The sequence below is a fragment of the Oryctolagus cuniculus genome, chromosome 12 (genome assembly GCF_051225735.1).
Source record: "Oryctolagus cuniculus isolate XC-2025 breed Fujian yellow rabbit chromosome 12, ASM5122573v1, whole genome shotgun sequence".
In the NCBI taxonomy this organism is placed as follows: Eukaryota; Metazoa; Chordata; class Mammalia; order Lagomorpha; family Leporidae; genus Oryctolagus; species Oryctolagus cuniculus.
This window is the reverse complement of record NC_142878.1, coordinates 117,889,423-117,911,708: the sequence shown is the minus strand read 5'-3', so window position 1 is coordinate 117,911,708 and position 22,286 is coordinate 117,889,423. Positions and strand designations below refer to the sequence as shown.

At 42.5% G+C, this 22,286-nt stretch overlaps 1 pseudogene; it reads right to left on the bottom strand.

Moving 5' to 3' along the window:
- The window catches only part of LOC127486765 (elongation factor 1-alpha 1-like), a 55,811-nt pseudogene that overhangs the window by 11,697 nt on the left and 21,828 nt on the right, over positions 1-22,286 (bottom strand).

The following is a 22,286-nucleotide window of genomic DNA, read 5'->3' as shown; positions in this document are numbered from 1 at the left end:
ATCCCTGGTTACCCTTGTAATTCAGAGTGGAGGAAGATGCGAGAAAATGTAACAGTCCTTGCTGCTTTTTCTTGAAAGACAGAGATTATGCTGTGGTTTTAGAAATTAAGTGAAGAGGAGTTTTCCTCTCAAGGTGAAATATGCTTTGTAAATATAAGTTATAAGGGCTGGCGCCACGGCTCACTAGGCTAATCCTCCGCCTTGCGGTGCCGGCACACCGGGTTCTAGTCCTGGTCGGGGTGCCGGATTCTGTCCCGGTTGCCCCTCTTCCAGGCCAGCTCTCTGCTGTGTCCTGGGATTGCAGTGCAGGATGGCCCAAGTGCTTGGGCCCTGCACCCCGTGGGAGACCAGGATAAGTACCTGGCTCCTGCCATCGGATCAGCATGGTGCGCTGGTCACAGCGCGCTGGCCGCAGTGGCCATTGGAGGGTGAACCAACGGCAAAGGAAGACCTTTCTCTCTGTCTCTCTCTCTCTCACTGTCCACTCTGCCTGTCAAAAAGTAAAAAATAAAAAAAATATATAAGTTATAAGAAGAAGGATGGATAAGTGTTGGAGAGGATAATGATAATGGATATTTAATTTGTAATTAGTATTGTGAAGTTTTGAAAAATATAAACTGAAATGAAGATATCGTGTAAAATTTTTTTAAAGTATCTAAGATATTATCTTTCAGACATACAGAAAGGAATAAAAATGAGAACCAGTCCAAGAATATTTATAAATTTTATGGCATACAGAGAAGAATTTTGACAAATTATTCATTCCATCTGTGTAAGCAAAGTTGAGTGGCAACATGAAAATATGTGAAATTATCAACATGCAAGATGATATGAAGTATCATGGAAGACAAAAAGGTTTAATTTTCTAGATATAGAAACATATGCATTATTAACATATATTATATTAATATATCTTAAAATCAGTGAATGATGAATTTAATTAGACTAGGATTAATATCCTGGTCATGTACTCTGTCAGAGGCACTCATGAGAAAGGCAATCATCTGGAGTAATGAGGCTCAGGTCTTTAATCAGCAGATGTGGTGAGAATATGAGGTTCTTAAACACAAGGTAAAATGAGTAACTGGAAGAGCAAGCTTTTTGGCATAGTGGGTACATCTGCCACCTATGACAGTAACATCTCATATGTGTGCTGGCTCAAGTCCTGACTGCTCCACGTCCAATCCAGCTCCCTGCTGATAGCCTGGGAAAGCAGCCAAACATGTTTCAAGTCTTTGTGCCCCTGCCATACATGTGTGAGGCATGGAAAAGGTTCCTGGCCCTTGGCTTCAGACTGGCCCACCTCCAGCTGCTGAGGCCATCTGGGGAGTGAACCAGCAGGTGGAAGATCTCTGTCTCAGCCTATCTGTTACTCTAGATTTCAAATCACTAAATAACTTTTTTGAAAAAATAAGTAACTGGAGTGAACCTTGCAGTCAAAATGAGGAGAGATTAGGGCTGGTGGAAGTGAGTCCTATAGAAGGGAATTCCCTTGCAAGTACCACAAATGAGTCACAAGGAATAATATGAATTAGCTAGAAGGCAACATTTCAGATAAAATTAGATTTGAGATGTACCTCTGAAGATGAATATGTTTAGGAGTCTGAGCTTTGGAAAGAGCTAGAACTAAATGCAAATACTTACCAGTGATTTTTTTCCTTTTTGGTACCCCAGGATCAAAGGAATGAGTTAATCTTATTCCTTATTATGATAAATAATCACCATTAATCCTGTGGTATATTTAATTAATGTATTGGGCAAACTTGCAGGTTACCATTGTCTGACACAAAAACATGAAATGCAGGATATTGCTGCTCATAATGATCTTTAATATAGGATAGGGTTTCAGCTACTACATCACTAGAATAACAAGAGGAGCACAATAAATTTTCCTTCAGACTCCTTCATTCTGTATTCTGTGTTCCTTGCTGCCATTCAGGGGTCTTGGAATACAATACTAACATTGTGGCCTGGATATAGCTTCATTTATCCTGTTTAAGGAACTTAGGAGTTAGAATTGCCTAATGGGAATATCAAAATACTCCATCATGTCCCATCTAGCCATGCAATTAAGTTCCATAATTGCTCAGGTAGAAATTCACATACATGGAGATGGGGGAAGAGACAGTGTTCAGAACTGAGAAACCAACATGATCTGAATCCCTAATGTGCTGCAACCAAGATGACCACGGTCAGTTGCCCTCTGAGAGTTTTGAAGTAACTCAGGGTGGGAAGCAAATGCAGTTGTAGAGCTCTGGAAATCCTGAGAGAGGGGCAAAATTGAGAGCATCTAACCAAAAATAAATCTGAAAGGAACTGAGAGTGACTTTCTGGACTTTAAGAGAAGTGTAACTGTGACATATGTCAGGCTATCTTAGGATATGTAGTCAGAGGGAGATAGTGAACAATACTTTTATACAAGGAAAATTCCCATATAAAATGATAATTTTTTGCTTTGTTATATGTAAGCTGGGGAGAAGAATGTACTCCCTATGAGCAGCGATACTCATAGTCTTCTGAATTTTTACCACAGGAGGAAAGGGGGCTTCCCTTGTGTTTCTTACAGCACTCTGCATCTCACGTGGATTGAGGGTCACTCCCAGGTGAAGGATTTGGGATTCACATCTGCTATCACTGAGAATCGTAAGACTGGATCTCAGGACTTCTTTCTCTTCTTATTCAGTTCTGCTTGCTTACTGCTCAGGCTATCCATTGTGGAAGGCAGAAATCTGAATATAGACCTACAATATGACCCAGCCATCCCACTCCTGGGAATTTAACCAAAGGAAATGAAATCAAAATATGAAAGTATTATCTGTACTCCCATGTTTACTGCAGCTCAATTAACAATAACTGAGATATGGAGTCAACCCATATGTCCATCATCTGCAGACTGAATTAGGAGATTAAGGTATATATACACTATGGATGTTACACAGTGGTAAAAATAAAATGGAATCCTTTCATTTACAAGAAAATGGAAGAAACTGGAAACCATTATACTTAGTGAAATAAGGCAGTCACAAAAAGACAAATATCATATGGTCTCCTGATCTGTGGTAACTAATAGAGTACCCAAAATGTAATCCTATAGGAGTGGAATTAACACTTTGAGATGTGATGATTTTGAACAGCCCTTGCCTTGACTGTTGAAGGACAATATTTTGGTTGGTTGGTTTTGTTTTGTTTTGTTTTCTTCATACTAATCAGTGAACTCTACTTAGTGTAGGGATAATTTTATGAGTATAAAAGTTAACTGAAAAATTGATCTCTGTAAAAAGTTAGAATGGAAAAGGAAGAGGGAGGAGGAAGGTGGGCAGGAGTATGAGTGGGAGGGAGGTAGAAGGGGAAAATCATCATGTACCCAAATCTGTATATATTAAATACATGAAGTTGTATTCCTTAAATAAAATTTTTAAAATGTGATTTACAGGGGCTGGTGCTGTGGTGCTGTGGTTCAGTGGGTTAAGGCCCTGGCCTAAAGTGCTGGTATTCCATATGGGTGCCAGTTCAAGACCCAGCTGCTCTATTTCCTATCCAGCTCTCTGCTATGGCCTGGGAAGGCAGTCACTGATGGCCCAAGTCCTTGGGCCCCTACACCCATGTGGGAGACCCGGAAGAAGCTCCTGGATCCTGGCTTCAGATCAGTGCAGCTCCAGCTGTTGTGGCCAACTGGGGAGTGAACCATCAGATGGAAGACCTCCCTCTCTGCCTCTTCTCTCTCTGTGTAACTCTGACTTTCAAATAAATAAATAAATCTTTTTTTAAAATGTGATATGCTTCACAATTTAAGACAATAGTTTTCTTTTAAAAATATTTATTTATTTATTTATTTAAAAGTCAGAGCTGCACAGATAGAGGAGAGGCAGAGAGAGAGAGAGGTCTTCCATCCACTGGTTCACTCACCAAATGGCCGCCATAGCTGGAGTTGTGCCAATCTGAAGCCAGGAGCTGGGAGCTTCTTCCAGGTCTCCTTCATAGGTGCAGGGGCCCAAGGATTCGGGCCAACTTCCACTGCTTTCCCAGGCCATAATAGAGAGCTGAATCAGAAGAGGAGCAGCCGGGACTTGAACCAGCACCCATATAGGATGCTGGCACTACAGGAGGAGGCTTCAGCTGCTATGCCACAGCAGCAGCCTCATTAGTTTTTTCTTTAAAAAAATTATTTATTTATTTATTTATTTATTTATTTGAAAGGCAGAAATACAGAGAGAGAAAGAGAGGGCAAGAGAGTGAGAGAGATAGAGAGAGGGAGAGACAAAGAGAATCTTCCATCCACTGGTTTACTCCCCAAATGGCCTCAATGGCCAGAGCTGGGCCAATTCAAAACCAGGAGCCAGGGGTTTCTTCCAGGTCTCCCACATGGTTGTGAGAAGTTTCTTTTCTAGCAAAAATGAATTTGACTTGCTAGAGAAAGATCTTTGAAGGCTTTTTGCTGAACTCATTGCTTTTTGGAAAACTAAACTTCAATCCATGACAATACAAATGGTAAGTTTTTATTTACAGAACATTTGTAAGTTTATTGTGCCTACTCTCTGATTTCCAATTTACTATGCAGGTTGTGTTCACTTTGGCAGCACATATGCTAAAATTGGAATGAAACTATGCAGTTAAGTTTCACTTTGCCTAAATTTATTGATACATCTATGATTTGCAAAAGAATGAGCACAATTTTATTTTCTTAATGATTCTGTCTTGAAACTTGTACACTGAATCCAAGGGAAAGAACTAGGGACAGAGACTTATGAGTTCTGAATCGAAGTGTTTCAGAAGGCAGTTCTCTTCTAGATTCAGTCCAACAACTCTCTCAATACAGGTAAGAGAAAGTGCAGCGCAGAAAGCATCTTTTTACTCAGTCAATTCTAGACAGTCTGAGTGTTCATGGGATCTTCATTGGGCTATGTCATGGGTAATGAATTCTTAAAATGTGAATAGTCACTATTAGAGGTCACTGTACAGTCTATCGAATTTTCCTGACTGTCATCTCACTTCTCACCGTAGTCTCCAGCTGCTCTTTTGGAAGGAAGAAGGTCTGCTCCACTTCCAGGATACTTAAGTGTGGTATTGGAAGAAACATAATTGAAGGACCCCACAGCTTGAGGCTAAAGCATAATGGCACATGATTATAAGTGAGAATTACTCAAATTGCTGTCTTGATTGTTTGGTGAAAATCAGAATGAGGAGGATGATAGGCCTCTACATCTCCAGGTATATTTTACTCTCTGCTGCAAACCCAGAATAGGTCATCCAAGGAATGAACACTAGCTCCAGGCATTTAGAGGATGCCCTCTGCTTAACATTACCTACTCTAATCTTCTTGCTCCTTTTCATCTGAATTTTTACTTTTACCTGACAAGATTCAACAACTTGCTCACTCTCTTCTACATCTGGACACACAGCTTGTACTTCCTCATAAAATGCATCATAAACCTATCAATTGCTCTATATTTTTCTTTTTAATGTGTTTTTTAAACATTTAATTATCTATTTGAAAGGCAGAGTTACAGAGAGGCAGACGCAGAGAGTGAAAGAGAGAGAGAGAGAGAGAGAGAGAGGTCTTCTACCACTGGTTCACTCTCCAGATGGCTGCAACAGACAGTGCTGTGCCAATCTGAAGCCAGGAGGAGCCAGGAGCTTCTTCCAGGTCTTCCATGTGGGTGCAGGGGCCCAAGCACTTGAGCCATGTTCTACTGCTTTCCCAGGCCATAGCAGAGAGCTGGATAGGAAGAGGGGCAGCCAGGACTAGAACCAGCACCCATATGGGATGCCAGCACTGCAAGTGGAGGATTAACCTGCACCATGGTGCTGGCCCCCTGATTTCTAGCTTCAATTGGCCCAGCCCTGGACATTGCAGCCCTTTGGGGAATGAACCAGGGACCTCCCTCTCTGTCTCTGCCTCCTTCTCTCTAACCCTGCATTTCAAATAAATTAATTAAATATTTTTTAAAAAGAAAATATGTCTTTCTTGTCTTGGAGCTTTAACTTTGAATCTGAATCATAGATTATCATATGTATTTAACACAAATAATAAACTACAATGCACCTACTTTTACATTGCAACTCTTCATCGTTTTAGACTTCTAAATTTGAGAGTTTTCTGGGCAAGATTAATGCATGATTAATCAAATTTCTTGTTTACTTATACAAAGTCAATTATAGTATTGTATTCTGCTATTGTCTTATAACTCTGTTCATTGCTTTCAGGATGACAACTTACTTTGTTATCTTCTTGTTGGTCTTATTATATATTTTTCTTTTGAGCTTTGTGTCTCTTGCTTGGCAGAATTCTTCAGAAATAGAGTTCCCTGCAAAACAATACTGGCCTGGCACTTCGCAATGGTGACTTTTTTTTTTTTTTTTTACAGGCAGAGTGGGCAGTGAGAGAGACAGAGAGAAAGGTCTTCCTTTTCCATTGGCTCACCCCCCAGTGGCCGCCACCACACTGATCCAAAGCCAGGAGCCAGGTGCTTCTCCTGGTCTCCCATGTGGGTACAGGGCCCAAGGACTTGGACCATCCTCCACTGCATTCCCGGGCCACAGCAGAGAGCTGGCCTGGAAGAGGAGCAACTGGGACAGAATCTGGCACCCCGACCAGGACTAGAACCCAGTGTGCCGGCACTGCAGGCAGAAGCTTAGCCTATTGAGCCACAGTGCTGGACCTTTTCTTTTTTTTTTCTGGTAAGAAAAACTACCTACCTGATGACTTGTGCCTCACCTGTGTTGCTCATTATCTTCTATTTCCCTCTAATTCTTCTCCACCTTTTCTTTTGCCTTATCCCATTATCTATCTTTCTCTTTTTTTAAATTATTTTGTTTGGCAGAGTTACAGTGAGAGAGAGAGACAGAGAGAAAGATCTTTCTTCGGTTGGTTCACCCCCCAAATGGCCACTATGGCCAGCGCTGTGCTGATCCAAAGCTAAGAGCCAGGTGTTTCCTCCTGGTCTCCCACACAGGTGCAGGGCCCAAGCACTTGGGCCATCCTCCACTGCCCTCCCGGGCCACAGCAGAGAGCTAGACTGGAAGAGGAGCAACCAGGACTGGAACCCGGTGCCCATATGGGATGCTGGCACTGCAGGTGGAGGATTAACCAAGTGAGCCACGGCACTGGCCCCCTACCTTTCTTTCTCTAAGTATTCCACATTTTATTCATCTTTACTTTTAATTATAAAATAGTGAATTCTTATGTCCTTTTTTCTTTTTTTGAAAATTCATTCACTTATTTGAAAGGGATAGTTACAGAGAGGCAGAGGCAGAGAGACAGAGAGGTCTTCCATCTGCTGGCTCACCCCACAAATGGCTGCAATGACTGGAGTTGCACCAATCTGAAGCCAGGAGCCAGGAGCTTCCTCTGGGTCTCCCACACAGTTGCAGGAGCCCTAGCCACTGCGCAGTCCTCCACGGCATTCCCAGGCCACAGCAGAGAGCTGAATCAGAAGCGGAACAGCCAGGACTTAAATTGGCACCCATATGGGATGCTGGCACTGCAGGTAGCAGCTTTACCTGCTATGCCACAGTGCTGACCCCGGGATGATGAATTATAGCTGCATAACAGATACAGCTAAGTTGAACAATGGACTACAGGTAAAGTTAGCCTGAGGTCCACTTCTAAACCTTCATTGGTGCTCCAATATGACTAAAACATATTGACACTGATCCTTTCTCAGCAAATGTTTCTCTCTTGACATGGGTCTTGATCAAAAACCAGGTCAAATACAACCTGGAAACATTGGACAAATGGAACATGATTGATCAGCTGCATTTTCAGAAATGGATCTTGATCACAAGGAGGAAACAAAAACCAAGATGCAATGAGTCATTGGTGTCAATCCTAAACCAAATTAGATGAAGCACAGAAGTTATTTAGAAAGAATTTTGAGTCCTTTATTGCTTGATAGCAGCTGTCACAAAGGATCCCGCTAGAAGTACATCATCTAGAAAGAGCCCCCATTTTGAGAGAGATGCTAACTAGATATTATATTTCATATTCTCATACCTAATGCTAAAGCCTATATAAAGCACCCACAGTGAAGTGTTGAGGAAATTCTTTAACTTCTTTGATTCTGAGGAGCCAAGATTATGATGGGAGTATGGATTCAAACTTTGGAAAAATAAAATGACTGATGCTGTAAGATTAGACATTGCCACCTGAAGCTGGTTGATATGTCTCAGAATAATAGTCACTTGTGATGTACTGCAGGACACAGAGTATTTCGATTTTGGGCAGTTCACCACAGTGTATACAGCTCACTGTATGTGCTTCCATTTCTGGATCAAAGAAGGTTACTGGCTCACATCTGGCTATTTGGGAGATACTAAATCACACTATTTGACAGCTTAAATGTTACTCTAAAGCTGTGTCATTTTTAATAGTCATCTTGCCATGAGATCCCACTGGGACACATGTCTGTGAATAATTACATGATACTGAATAAGTATGCCTTAGCAGGCTAGATCTGACCAATAGGCCTCGTAAAGCCCATTTGGTCTGACCCTTCCAACACAACTGAAAATGGAATTTGATATTCAATAAATCAACAGCAGACTAAATCTTAAGTTGATAATCTTGTATGGCCTCTGAATGATGTTATAGATACACAAATTGCTCTGGGATGAAAAGCCTTTTGCTTTAAAGACTACAGACCTGAGCAGTCATGGATGGAAACAGCTTCACAGACAAGATTCAAGGATTAAACATACAGCAGTGACTCCACAGGAAACTTTGGAAGGAGTAGCATTGCTATAAAGTAGCTTATCACAGAAGCCTAAACTCAAAGCCTTCACTCAGGCCCTGTGTCTCAAAGGAGGTAGGAGTCAATATTCACACTGACCTGAGTTAGGAAAGGATGTTGATGACCTGGGTTTCCATTGGGATAGAGATGAAAGATGTCTTTTAGGCTTCCTTGAGTTCAAGAAAGATGGAAAATATATACAGAAATCTGTGAGTTTCCCAAGCTTTCTTTCTTTTTAAATTTATTTATTTGAAAGTCAGAGATACACAGAGAGAGAAAGAGAGGCAGAGAGAGAGAGGTCTTCCATCTGCTGGTTCAGTCCCCAATCAGCTGCAATGGCCAAAGCTGCACCCATCAGAAGCCAGGATCCAGGAGCCTCTTCCGGGTCTCCCATGTGGGTGCAGGGGCCCAAGGACATAGGCCATCTTCTACTGTTTTCCAAGTCCATAGCAGAGAGCTGGATCGGAAGTGGAGCAGCCAGGACTTGAGCCGGTGCCCATATAGGATGCCACATTGCAGGCAGCAGCTTCACCCACTATGCCACAGTGCCAGCCCCCAAACTTTCTTTGAAGCTAGTCCATATCTCTGTCCCATTTGTATGACAACTGGTTATTCATCTTTGTTCTATTGTCAGGACTGGAGAGTGTGATTTTGCACATTAAGGTGCTGGCAAAGTAGACTCAACAGAATAGGAGCAATTGAGACAAAACCCCTATAATACAAAAGCAGGACCCAGCATTTTGTCTGTCTCCCTTAGCCCAAGTTGCTCTTGCCTGTACTGTATCAGAAAGAATTCACTGAATTGAGGGAGTTATACAGCAGGTCTGACAAACCTCCAGTCACTGAACACACTCATTTGCTTCTGCAATAGATAAAACCATGCTGGCCAATATTGTCTGGACAGGTTTATCTGGGGGAGTTTCAGATCCAGGTAAGAAAAACCCAAGTCTGGGGCAGTAAGAACTACCAGTTAGTTACATGTAAACCTCCAGACCAACTGAAGCCTATCTGGACATCATAAAAATTCCCTGAAGAACATGACATTCCCAACTAGTAAGAGGAAGGTCACAAACACCACTGACCAATCAGGAACTCGTACACAAGCAGAGCATGTAGCACTCAGACCCAGTTTCCATCTGTAAGAAATATTACCTCTAATTTCCTGAAGAGCCCTGTAGTAATTAAGCAATAGTTGTGCTACTTCTTGCTCTGGGCTTGAAATAAATACTTCTTTCTTTCACCACCCCAATGTAAGTGACGGGCTTACTGTGTGTGGAGTAAGCATAATCAGATTTGAGGGTTCTATAACAATTCCACCATCCAGATTGGGGAAATGTTCTGTAATAGGAGTAAAGATGAGAATTGAACCCAGGCATGCTGACATGGAATGTAGGCATCTCAAGCAGTTCTCCAATCACTATGACAAATCCCATCCTCTTAGTTTTTTGTTTTAAAGATTTATTTATTGATTTAAAAGCCAGAGTTACTCAGAGACAGAGAGAGAGAGAGAGAGAGAGAGAGAGAGATCATCCATCCACTGGTTCACTACCCAAATGACTGTGATGCCCTGAGCTGGACCTATCCAAAGCCAGGAGCCAGGAGCTTCTTCTCAGTCTCCCACATGGATGCAGGGGGACTAAGCACTTCAGTCATCTTCTTCTGCTTTTCCAGGTACATTAGCACAGAGCAGGATTGGAAGAGGAGCAGCCAGGACTTGAAGTGGCACCCATATGAGATGCCATGCTGTAGGTGGAGGCTTAGCCCACTACGCCAGAGAGCCAGACTCCAGCCCTTAGCTTTTTAAACTAATTTTTTCTTTGAATGTCAGACAGATGAGAGACAGTAGAGATCATCCATCTGTTGGTTCATTCCCAAAATGCCAGCAACAATGGGGACTGAGTTAGCACAAAGTCAGGAGCCAAGAAGTCATTCCAGGTTTCCCTCATGGCTGGTATGGATCCATGTACTTTAACCTCCGAAGGTGCACATTAATAGAATGATGGAATTGGAAGAAGAGTCAAGGCTCTATCCTAGGCACTTCTTCAGTTGATGTATCACAAATGGCAGCTTAATTGCTGTACCAAATTCCACCCGAGCTAACTTTTTTGAGATATTTTCCCTCATGAAATTCTTTCTCTATTGAGGAGAGATAAAACTGACTTTTCTTGGACAAAAATGGCAAGTTAAGCATAGAAATTTTCACAAATGAAAATAAGATATACCCAATAGTTATCTTAAATACCTTACTTGAGAGTTTACTTTTAATAAATACAGGAGGGCCCGGCATTGTGACACAGCAGGTAAAGCTGCCACCTACAGTGCCAGCATTCCATGTGGGAATGGAGTCCTGGCTGCTCCATTTCCAATCCAGCTCTCTGCTATGGCCTGGGAAAGCAGTAGAAGACGTCCCAAGTCCTTGGGCCTCTGCAACCATGTGGGAGACCCAGAAGAAGCTCCTGGCTCCTGGCTTTGGGTTGGCACAGCTCCAGCCGCTGCTGCCAATTGGGTAGTGAACCATCGGATGGAAGACCTCTCTCTCTATCTCTCTCTCTCTCTATCTCTGCCTATCCTCTCTCTGTGTAACTCTGACTTTCAAATAAAAATAAATAAATCTAAAAAAAAAAAAAGAAATTATCAATTCCCAACTTGACTCTCACTGGGATTAAACATGACAATAGGTCTGATCTGATTTCATCATCATTTAAAAAAAATCATCTATTATTTTTCACTTTATGTTTCTGTGTGGGAGCAAACTGTTGAAATCCTTACTTAAGGTATACTAAGCTGATCTTCTGTATATTAAGGTAATCGAAAATGAATCTTGATGTGAATGGAAGGGGAGAGGGAGTGGGAAAGGGGAGGGTTGTGGGTGGGAGGGACGGTATGGGGGGGGAAGCCATTGTAACCCATGAGTCGTACTTTGGAAATTTATATTCATTAAATAAAAGATAAAAAAAAGAAAATGATATGAATAAAAACATTACTGCTTTTAAAAAATAAATAAATAAATAAATAAATAAATCTTTAAAAAGAAAACATGAATGTAACAGGTCACATTTTTCCTTTTGTTTCAGGTTCCAATGAAGGTCAACCAGCAGTGACTGGTTCCCAAGTCTGTACTGCAAAGTTCTGATACATTGTGTATATTTTCAAAATGTTTTTTTCTGTCACTCTCTAAATCTACATTGAAATTTCTCCCCCAGGGGCTGGTTCTCTGGTGTAGCAGGTTAAGCTATCATCTGCAGCACTGGCATCCCCTATGGGCTCCAGTTCAAGTCCTAGCTGCCCCACTTCTGATAAAGCTCCCTGCTAATGGCCTAAGAAAAGCAGCAGAAGATGGCCCAAGTCCTTGGGTCCCTGCACCCATGTGGGAGACCCAGTGGAAGCTCCTGGCTCCTGGCTTCAGATCGGCCCAGCTCCTGCCATTGCAGCCATTTGGGTAGTGAGCCAGTTGATGGAAGTTCTCTCTCTCTCTCTCTTTCTCTCTCTCAAAAATTATTTCTTCCCTAAGCACTTCTGGATGTATAAAAAATCACAGCATAATATAGATCAATCCCATTAAAACACTCAATGATAGATCCATGACTTTTTCTTCCACTTTATATGAGGAAGTAAAGAATAACTCACCTGGGAATATTTCAGAAAATGAGAGCGTCTCTGCTGCTGGTTCAGAGAAACATCCAGCCTTTAGGCTGAGTGCTGGTGCAAGCCCACTGTTTCGTAGTTGCTTGCTGCCCTCTGCTGGCCCTCTGATGGAACTAATAAACTTTTTGTTAGATACTGACAAATGATTTACAAATCTAAAGACCCTACACAATGGTGAATAGCAAAGTTGAAGTGGTCACAGTTTCTCATTTTAGTACTTATTATTATTTAGTACTTCTTATTTGGCATAGTACTTAAAAGAACTACATTCTATATCACAGTGCCTGGGTTCAAGTCCCAGTACTGTTTCTGATCCAACTTCCTGCTCAGGCACAGCCAAGGAAGCAGCAAGCTGAAGGGTTGTCTCTCTGCCACCAAGCTGAGAGTTTCAGAATGAGTTTCCAGCTTCTGCTTTAGCCTGGCCAGTCCCAGTGGATGCAAAATCTGTATGTGTGTGTGTGTGTGTGTGTGTCTGCATGTCTCTCTGCCTTTCAAATAAAAGTTGTTTTTTTTTTCAAGTGAGAAACAGAGAACCATCCTGGACAAGCAAAGAAAGAAAGAAAGAAAGAGAAAAATGAAAAAAAAAAATTCCTCCTAAGCCATGAGGGTCACGTTGAGGATCTTTTCCTCCATTTGGATGCAGTCCCAGGTATTCCAGAAGCTGCAGTGGTACCTGCTTAGCCCAGTCTGTAACAATCCTGTGCACCATGTGGGGACTCTAGGGGGAATTTTGGTGCAAAGCTCACTGTTCAGTGGTTACTTACTGCCCCCTGCTGGCCCTCTGATGAAACCAATAAACTTTTTGTTAGATACTGAACAATTGTTCACAAACCTAGAAGACTCCACACAATGAAGAGCAAAGTTGAAGTGGTCACAATTCCCCATTTTAGTACTTATTGTAAAGCTATAAGAATTCTTCTCAGATGTCTTTGTTATTGATATTCATGTCACAGAACATTCTTTGTTGCATTTGTATACTTTTATTTTATTTAGGATCTTTTGTGACCAAGCAAAAGGTCATCTGCAGACAGTGTTCCATGTGAACTTGAACAGAATGTGTATTCTCTTGTTTAAGTACATGATCAAGTTGCTTTATGCTGTTGTTCATATCGTCTAAATCCTTTCCAATATTTTGCAAACTTGTTCTGTCCATTACTGAAAGTGACATATTTGTGTCCCCTAATATTAGTCTTTTTAAAAAAGATTTATTTGTTATATATAAGGCAGAGTTACAGCGAGAGAAAGATAGAGATCTTCCATCTGCTGATTCTCTCCCAAAATGGCTGCAAGGGCTGGATCTGGGCCAATCTGAAGCCAGGATCCAAGACATTCTCCCAGGTCTCTCACAGGGATGCAGGGGCCCAAGCACTTGAGCTGTCCTCAGCTGCTTTCCCAGGCACATTATCTGGGAGCTGCACTGGAAATGGAATAGCCAGGACTAGAACCAGCACCCTTATGGGATGCCAGTGCCACACATATCAGTTTTACATTCTATGCCATAGTGCCAGCCCTTCCTAATACTAGTCTTGACCAGTCTTTTCTCTGGTTTTTGTCATTTTCTTTCATTTAATGTTGGGCTTTTTTGTTAGGTACATATATATGCACAATTAAAATGTTATCCAGGTTGATTGACCCTCTTTGTACCATTAAATGTCATTTATCTGTAGTAATTTCTTTTATTTTAGACTTTATTCTGTTCCTTATTAGAATGCTCAGCAAGTGTATACAGCTCTTTAGTACTTGTCTTACATTGTATATCATTTTTTCAAGCTTTACAGTCTAATATTTTTATATTAGAAGCACCACTGTTCTGGTGCTTAAGGCTCATTTGCTTCATAGTTCTGGCTTTTTCAATTTTTTCCATTTCTTTCAACTGGGCATTCATATCAACCTTCTGCAGCTGCTCAAACTCTGTTGGGGTTTTCTTGGCTTTCCCTTTCTGCAAAACTTTGTGGTACATTTGTTTTTAAATTTCTTCTCTCTGAGTTCTGGCCTCATAGTAGGACTACAGAGCTCAAACCCTCTGAAGGTCTGGTCAGCACATTTTAGCCTCATCCAAGATTATGACCTTCAGAGAGACTTTTTGCACTGGAGACAGTAAAGAGTCTGTCACTGGCTGCTTGTTCTAATGGAGGAGGTTACAAACTTTCTGCTCCAAGGGGATCCTTGCCTTCCTGCCACTGAGCACGTATTCGATGGAACAAAGGTTGATTGCTCCTTCTCCAGGAGAAAAACCAGCTGTTTTTCCAGATGGTACTTCAGAATGATAGGATCCCATTTGGGGAAGGCTTGTGAGGTTTTATTGAATGTCACTTCTCTGTGGAACCATTCCACTTGTTTGTTAAAGGATAGTTCCAGAGTCTTCTTTGCTTTGACTCTATTCGTTTGCTTTTTCTCAGGGGCCAACTAGGATGAAGTTTAAACAGGCTCAAGCAGATCTGAAAAGATCAGCTTTTCTCCCAGTTTACAACTGACATTGAACTCTGATAACTTTGGATGGGCCTCAGATCTCTCAATTTCTACTATTATTGCCATCAAGAGAACTAATTGCTGTGGGGCTGGCGCTGTGGTACAGTGGGTTAATGCCCTGGCCTGAAGCACCAGCATCCCATATGGGTGCCAGTTCTAGTCCCGGCTGCTCCTATTCCAATCCAGCTCTCTGCTATGGCCTGGGAAAGCAGTAGAAGATGACCCAAGTCCTTGGGCCCCTGCACCCATGTGAGAGACCCAGAAGAAGCTCCTGGCTCCTGGCTTTGGATTGGCACAGCTCCACCCATTATGGCTAACTGGGGAGTGAACCATCAGATGGAAGACCTTTCTCTCTCTGCCTCTCCTCTTTCTATATAACTCTTTCAAATAAATAAATAAATCTTTAAAAGAGAGAGAGAGAGAGAGAAATGCTTCCAAAAGATCTTGATACTTTCTCTCCTTATGACTCTCCCCTTCATCTTCACTGGCACTCAAGGGGTAGTCATTCAGCAAATCCACTAATCCTCCCTGTTGCCTTAAAGTCAATTCTCTCTGCATCCTAGATAGTGCTCATCTGAGTAACTTGCCTCTCTCCAGTCCTGTATTTTAGACCCTTTGCTTTGTGGTCTTCCTCTCTTTGGCTGTACTCACCCTCCAAACATCTTAATGCTCTTACGCAGACTGCATGAATACTCAATCATTACAATGTTGTAAATAAGCTTGAGGTACTTTGCAACCAGCCTGGCCTTTTTCTTTTAAAGATTTTGAAAATTATCTCAACTAGTTTTTTAAAAGTTTTATTTATTTACTTATTTATTTTTATTTGAGAAGCAGAAGTACAGACAGAAAGGGAGACAGAGAGAAAGGACTTCCACCCACTGGTTCACTCTCCAAATGGCCTCAATGGTTGGAGCTATGTTTATCTAAAGGTAGATCCAGAAGCTTCTTCCAGGTATCCTACATGGTTGCAAGGAGCCAAGCAATTGGGACATCTTGCACTGCTTTCCCAGGCAATTAGCAGAGGACTGGATCCAAAGTGGAGCAGCCAGGACTTGAACCAGCACCCATATGGGATGCCTGTGCTGCAGGCAGAGACTTAACCTACTGCACCACAGAGCTGGCCCTTGATTTTTTAAAAATATTTTATTTTAATTTATTTGGAGAGAGAAGTATCTCACCTCTGCTAGTTTATTCCCCAATTGCTTACAAAAGGTGAGACTAAGCCAGGCCTGAACCAGGAATCTGAAACAGAATCTGGGTCTCCACAAAATGTGGCTTGGCCTCAACTCTCTGAATATCACCACTGTCCCACAAGATGCCCTCAAGAAGAAGTTGGAATCAGGAGTGAGACTGAGCCCCTAAAATATAAAGACAGGATCCAACCTTTTATTTGTGTCCCTTAGACCAAGGCCTCCATTTCTGTCCTCCTTTTTTTTTTTTTTTTTTTTTTTTTTGACAGGTAGAGTGGACAGTGAGAGAGAGAGAGAGACAGAGAGAAAGGTCTTCCTTTTGCCGTTGGTTCACCCTCCAATGGCTGCCACGGCTGGCACACTGCAGCCGGCACACCGCGCTGATCTGAAGCCAGGAGCCAGGTGCTTCTCCTGGTCTCCCATGCGGGTGCACATTTCTGTCCTTTATTAAAAAAAAAAAAAAAAAAAAAAAAAAAAAAAGCACTGAATTGAAGAAATGATACAGCTGGCCTGACAATGTTCTAATCACCAGACTCAAAACGTAATTTGCTTCTCCATTAGATAAAACCCTCCTGGCATATATTGTCCAGGGGAATACAAAGTCAAGACAACAGAAATCCAAGTCTGGGCCAGAAGACGTACATGTAACCTCACAGACCAATTGGAGCCTTTCTGCACTCTAAAGAGAGCAGTATCACCAACTGGTCAAAGGAAGGTCAGAAGCACTGTGACTAGCCCAAAACTTGCACAACAGCTGAACATATACCTGTCATCCCAATTTCAATCTATAAGAACCTTCGCGTCTAACCCCTTGGAGAGCTTAGCAATTAAGCAACAGTTGTCTAGCTTCTTGCTCTGCACTTTGCAATAAATACTTTTATCTTCCATCCTAATGTCAGTAATTAGCTTTCTGTGTGTTGGGGAGGTGGACAGAGGTTCAGTTTCTTTAGCAAGTTATTTGAAGTTTTATTTTTACAAGTTATTTGAAGGTTTATTCTACAATAAAATGGCAACCACGGAGTGAGTACAATCTGTAGCAGGCAAACCAGCCCCTTGCCCAAAGTCACCCTTGTGAGCTGTCTTACTACTTCCTGAATATTTGTTTGAATCAGAAATAACCTGAGCAACTGTTGATCTGATGTCATTGGCCTAAGGTGTTTTGGGTGGCAGAAACCAGACTTTAAACTGAAATTTAGGGAGACGTATTTAGCAAGTATCAACCAGTATCAACACAGTACTACCAGGGTAATATCTCTTTTAGAATTTGGTTCAGCTGTTACTGGATATTGTTGGTTTTCTTTTTTTTTTATTATTTTTGACAGGCAGAGTGGACAATGAGAGAGAGAGAGACAGAGAGAAAGGTCTTTCTTTTGCCGTTGGTTCACCCTCCAAAGGCTGCCACGGCCGGCATGCTGCGGCCGGCACACCGCGCTGATCTGAAGCCAGGAGCCAGGTGCTTCTCCTGGTCTCCCTTGGGGTGCAGGGCCCAAGCACTTGGGCCATCCTCCACTGCACTCCCTGGCCACAGCAGAGAGCTGGCCTGGAAGAGGGGCAACCGGGACAGAATCCGGCACCCTGACCGGGACTAGAACCCGGTGTGCCGGCGCCACAAGGTCAAGGATTAGCCTAGTGAGCCGTGGCACCGGCTTGTTTTTGTTTTTTAAAACAAAGATTTAGCCGGCGCCGTGGCTCAATAGGCTAATCCTCCACCTTGCGGCGCCGGCACACCGGGTTCTAGTCCCGGTTGGGGCGCCGGATTCTGTCCCGGTTGCCCCTCTTCCAGGCCAGCTCTCTGCTATGGCCAGGGAGTGCAGTGGAGGATGGCCCAGGTGCTTGGGCCCTGCACCCCATGGGAGACCAGGAAAAGCACCTGGCTCCTGGCTCCTGCCAGGATCAGCGCGGTGCGCCGGCTGCAGCGGCGGCCATTGGAGGGTGAACCAACGGCAAAAGGAAGACCTTTCTCTCTCTGTCTCTCTCTCTCACTGTCCACTCTGCCTGTCAAAAACAAAAAAAAAAAAAAAAAAAAAAAACAAACAAAGATTTATTTATTTGAAAGGCAGAGTTACAGAAAAATCAAGAGCGAGAGTGAGAGTGAGAATGAGAAAGATCATCATATGTGGTTTCCTCCCCAAATGGCCACAATGATCAGAACTGAGTTGATCTGAAGCCAGGAGCCAGGAGCCAGGAGCTTCTTCCAGGTCTCCCACGTGGGTTCAGGGGCCCAAGCACTTGGGCCATTTTTCTGCTGCTTTCCCAAGCACATTAGCATGGATCTGAATTAGAAGTGGAGCAACTGGGACTTGAATTGACACCATAGGTGGTGAATTTAACCAATATGCTACAACACTGACCTCTGAACATTGTGCTTAAGGTACTTATCCCTTTTATAGCTAGAGATCTCTGTTCTGAGAAATTCTTTGTAACTTGGTTCTTTTACAGATGTAGCCTAAGCCAGCGCCATGGCTCACTAGGCTAATCCTCCTCCTTGCGGCACCGGCACACCAGGTTCTAGTCCTGGTCGGGGCTCCAGATTCTGTCCTGGTTGCCCCTCTTCCAGGCCAGCTCTCTGCTGTGGCCCAGGAGTGCAGTGGAGGATTGGCCCAGGTGCTTGGGCCCTGCGCCCCATAGGAGACCAGGAGAAGCACCTGGCTCCTGCCTTTGGATCAGTGTGATGTGCCAGCTGTGACAGCCATTGGAGGGTGAACCAATGGCAAAAAGGAAGACCTTTCTTTCTGTCTCTCTCTCTCTCTGTCCACTCTGCCTGTAAAAAAAAAAAAAAAAAAAAAAAAAAGATGTAGCCTAAACAACAATGGTGATCAGAGCTCTATTCATATAGCCCTCTAGCATATATTTTGCAAAGTTAATAAATTTTATTTGAAAACTGTGAAAGAAAAAGAGGTTTCACTATAATACTGTTTGACCTCTTTGAGATTGAATGAGAAATGGCCACTTAAAAGATCTCTGGGTTACATCACTATTTCCCAACTGGAATTGTTTTATGAAAAGAGAAGAAAATGGGAGCAACTTAAATACGTGCAAGCTGCTACGTTCTTATCCCAAAGCAAGCCAATTCAGAATAGTTCAGAAAAATATTGATCAAAATGCCTGTGGGTTCACATAACTTAAGTAGATATTTGATAATTTGCTTTAATTTGTTTTGCTAAGTGATAAAGATTATTTTCAAAACCCTTAGCATATGTTTGTTCTTCTGTTTGCTGAACACAAAATATAATCCTTGGGGCCAGGATTGTGGCACAGTGGGTTAAGCCACCACCAGTGATTCTGGCATCCTATATGAGTGCTGATTGCTCCCTTCTTTTTCTTTTTTTTTAAGATTTATTTATTTTTTATTTGATAGGCAGAGCTACAGAGAGGAAGAGGCAGAGAGAAGGCTTCCATCCACTGGTTCACTCCCCAAATGGCTGCAATGACCGAAGCTGTGATGATCCAAAGCCAAGAGCCTGGGGCTTCCTCCAGGCCTTTCCATGTGAGTACAGAGGTCTAATGACTTGGGCCATCTTCTAATGCTTTCCCAGGCCATAGCAGTGAACTGGAACAGAAGTAGAGCTGCCGGGACTTGAACCGGCACCCATATGGGATGCCAGCACTGTAGGTGGCAGCTTTACCTGCTATGCCACAGTGCCAGCCCTGATTGCTCCACTTCTGATCCAGCTCCTTGCTAATGCACCTAGAAAAGCATCAGAAGATGGCTCGATTTCTTGTGATGGAAACAGAAAATGGTGAATTTTAATTTTTTTGTGGGGTAACTTACCAGGGATAAAATGCCTGATGTGCAGAGGAAAAGTTCTTGTAAAGAAGGCAGGGGATTGAAAATTAGAGGCCTTGGGGCTGGTGCTGTGACATAGCCAGTAAAACCATGACCTGTGCCACATGGCTCTGTAAGAGCTATCTCTGTTCATCTCAATAAACTCTGCTTCACCCTTTGCTTACCATAGGGTATGTGTCCACGTCTTCACTGTTCATTGTACATGGACAATGAACTTGAACAGCTAGAGATACAAATGGCTGCATTGTTTGGGCCTCTGCTGCCAAAATGAGAGATCCAGATGACATTGCAAGCTCTTGGGTTTGACCTGACCTAGTCCTACCCCTTACAGCCATTTGGCAATGAACCAGAAAAAGATCTCTCTCTCTTTATCTGTGCACCATAACTCTGCCTTTCAAATGAATAAACTTTTTGAAAAGGTTATACCTATCCCTATTAATTATTTAAAATAATAAGAATATAATTTTTACCTAAGAACAAATAATCCAGATAAAGACATAGTGTTCATTATGTTACTAGACACAATAACCAGGTCCTTGCTGCTCACTGACAGCCAACTCACCAGAAGAGAGATGTAAGAGGAACCTATTTACTTCAACAAGCCTACAGTTGTGGGAAAAGATTGATCTATGGATCCAAAATGTGTTGTTTTCTTCCAACAAGCAAGCAAAAGGAGTTTTGAGGGAATTGAGCAGCTGAAGGTGGAGATTAGAAAAAAACAATTAGTCCAGTCAACTGATGATGAGGCACATTCTCAGGCTTTCTATTGATGATGGTCTGAGTGGAGACTTCTTAGTAATGGAGTTCAGTTGTTTGCAGGTGATGGTTACGTACTTCCTCATCAGCTGGCAGTGAGGGCTACCCTTGAGTCATTTCCTTACAGTAGGCTCCTGAAACTGCCATGCAAACACCATTGTTCACGGGCAATTCACCAGCAGCAAGCTATTGTCAGACAAAATGTGAAAAGGGAACGGAAAATGCCTTCACTAAGGTCAAAATTATGTTCTGTTAAGTGAAATGAATCAGTCTTTTGAATTTTCTTTGATAGGAAAAGATATTCAAAATGACAGCTTTGCTCATATAGTATATCAGTTTCCAAAGATGTCTAGGTATTGTTGCTAAGTGTAAATTGGGCAAAGCAAATGAGGTAAATGTTTCTAAATATAAACTTAAGTACTCTTAACATCTTACATTCTATTAAAAAGCAGAGTATTTGATGATAGGACCAAGAGCCAAAGGGATCACATAAACAAGACTAGTGTCTGCAAATACTAACTGATAGAATAAAAAAGGGAGAGAACAATCCAACATGAGAAGCAAGATACACAGCAGACTCGTAGAATGGCAGATGTCCTAAACAGCACTCTGGCCTCAGAACCAGCCCTTAAGGCATGCAGATCCAGCTGAAAAGCCCATGAGAGTATTTCAGGCATGAAAAGCCAAGACGCTCTGGCAAAAAAAAAAAAAAAAAAAAAAAAAAAACAACCCTAAATGAAAGATCTCCGCGAGTGAGAGAGTGAGATCCCAGTGGAAAGAACAGGTCTTCAAAGAAGGAGGTACCTTTCTCTGAAGGGAGGAGAGAACTTCCACTTTGACTATGACCTTGCCTAAATATGATCAGAGTCGGTGAACTCAAAAGGCTTCCATAGCCTTGGCAGCTCATGACAAGAGCCTAGGGTGATTACTGATGCCATAAACAAGAGTGTCAATTTGTTAAGTCAACGACAGGAGTCACTGTGCACTTACTCCTCATGTAGGATCTCTGTCCTTAATGTGCTGTACATTGTGATTCAATGCTATAACTAGTACTCAAAAAGTATTTTTCACTTTGTGTTTCTATGTGGGTGCAAACTGTTGAAATCTTTACTTAATATATGCTAAACTGATCTTCTGTATAAAATGAGAATTGAAAATGAATCTTGATGTGAATGGAAAGGGAGAGGGAGCGGGAAAGGGGAGAGTTGTGGGTGGGAGGGAAGTTATGGCGGGGGGAAGCCATTGTAATCCATAAGCTGTACTTTGGAAATTTATATTCATTAAATAAAAGTTAAAAAAAAAAACACAAATAAAAAAAAAAGCAGAGTATTTGGATGGGAGATCCAAGATGGTGGACTGGGCAGGGCACTTACTGCCCTAGGCTAGGAGAAGACAGTGTAAAAGAAGTGGAGAACGCAGTCTCAGGGAACGCTAAGGGAGAAAATGGCAGAGGAAACTCCAGACAAATTAGAGGGACGCTGTGGATCCATGTGGAGGGTGTGGATGTGCACACATCCAGATCCCAGCAGCCGAGAATCTCAGCACCAGCTTTGGAGTGAGGTGAGACCAGTCTGGCAGCCAAGCCAATGGCAATAAAGCTATCGGAATAACCTGGAGGGAATCCAGCCTGGACCCCTGTGAGGGACAGTGTACCTGCCAAACTAGAGGAGGATAAAAGGCAGCACATCACTCTCCCTGACCATCCTGCAC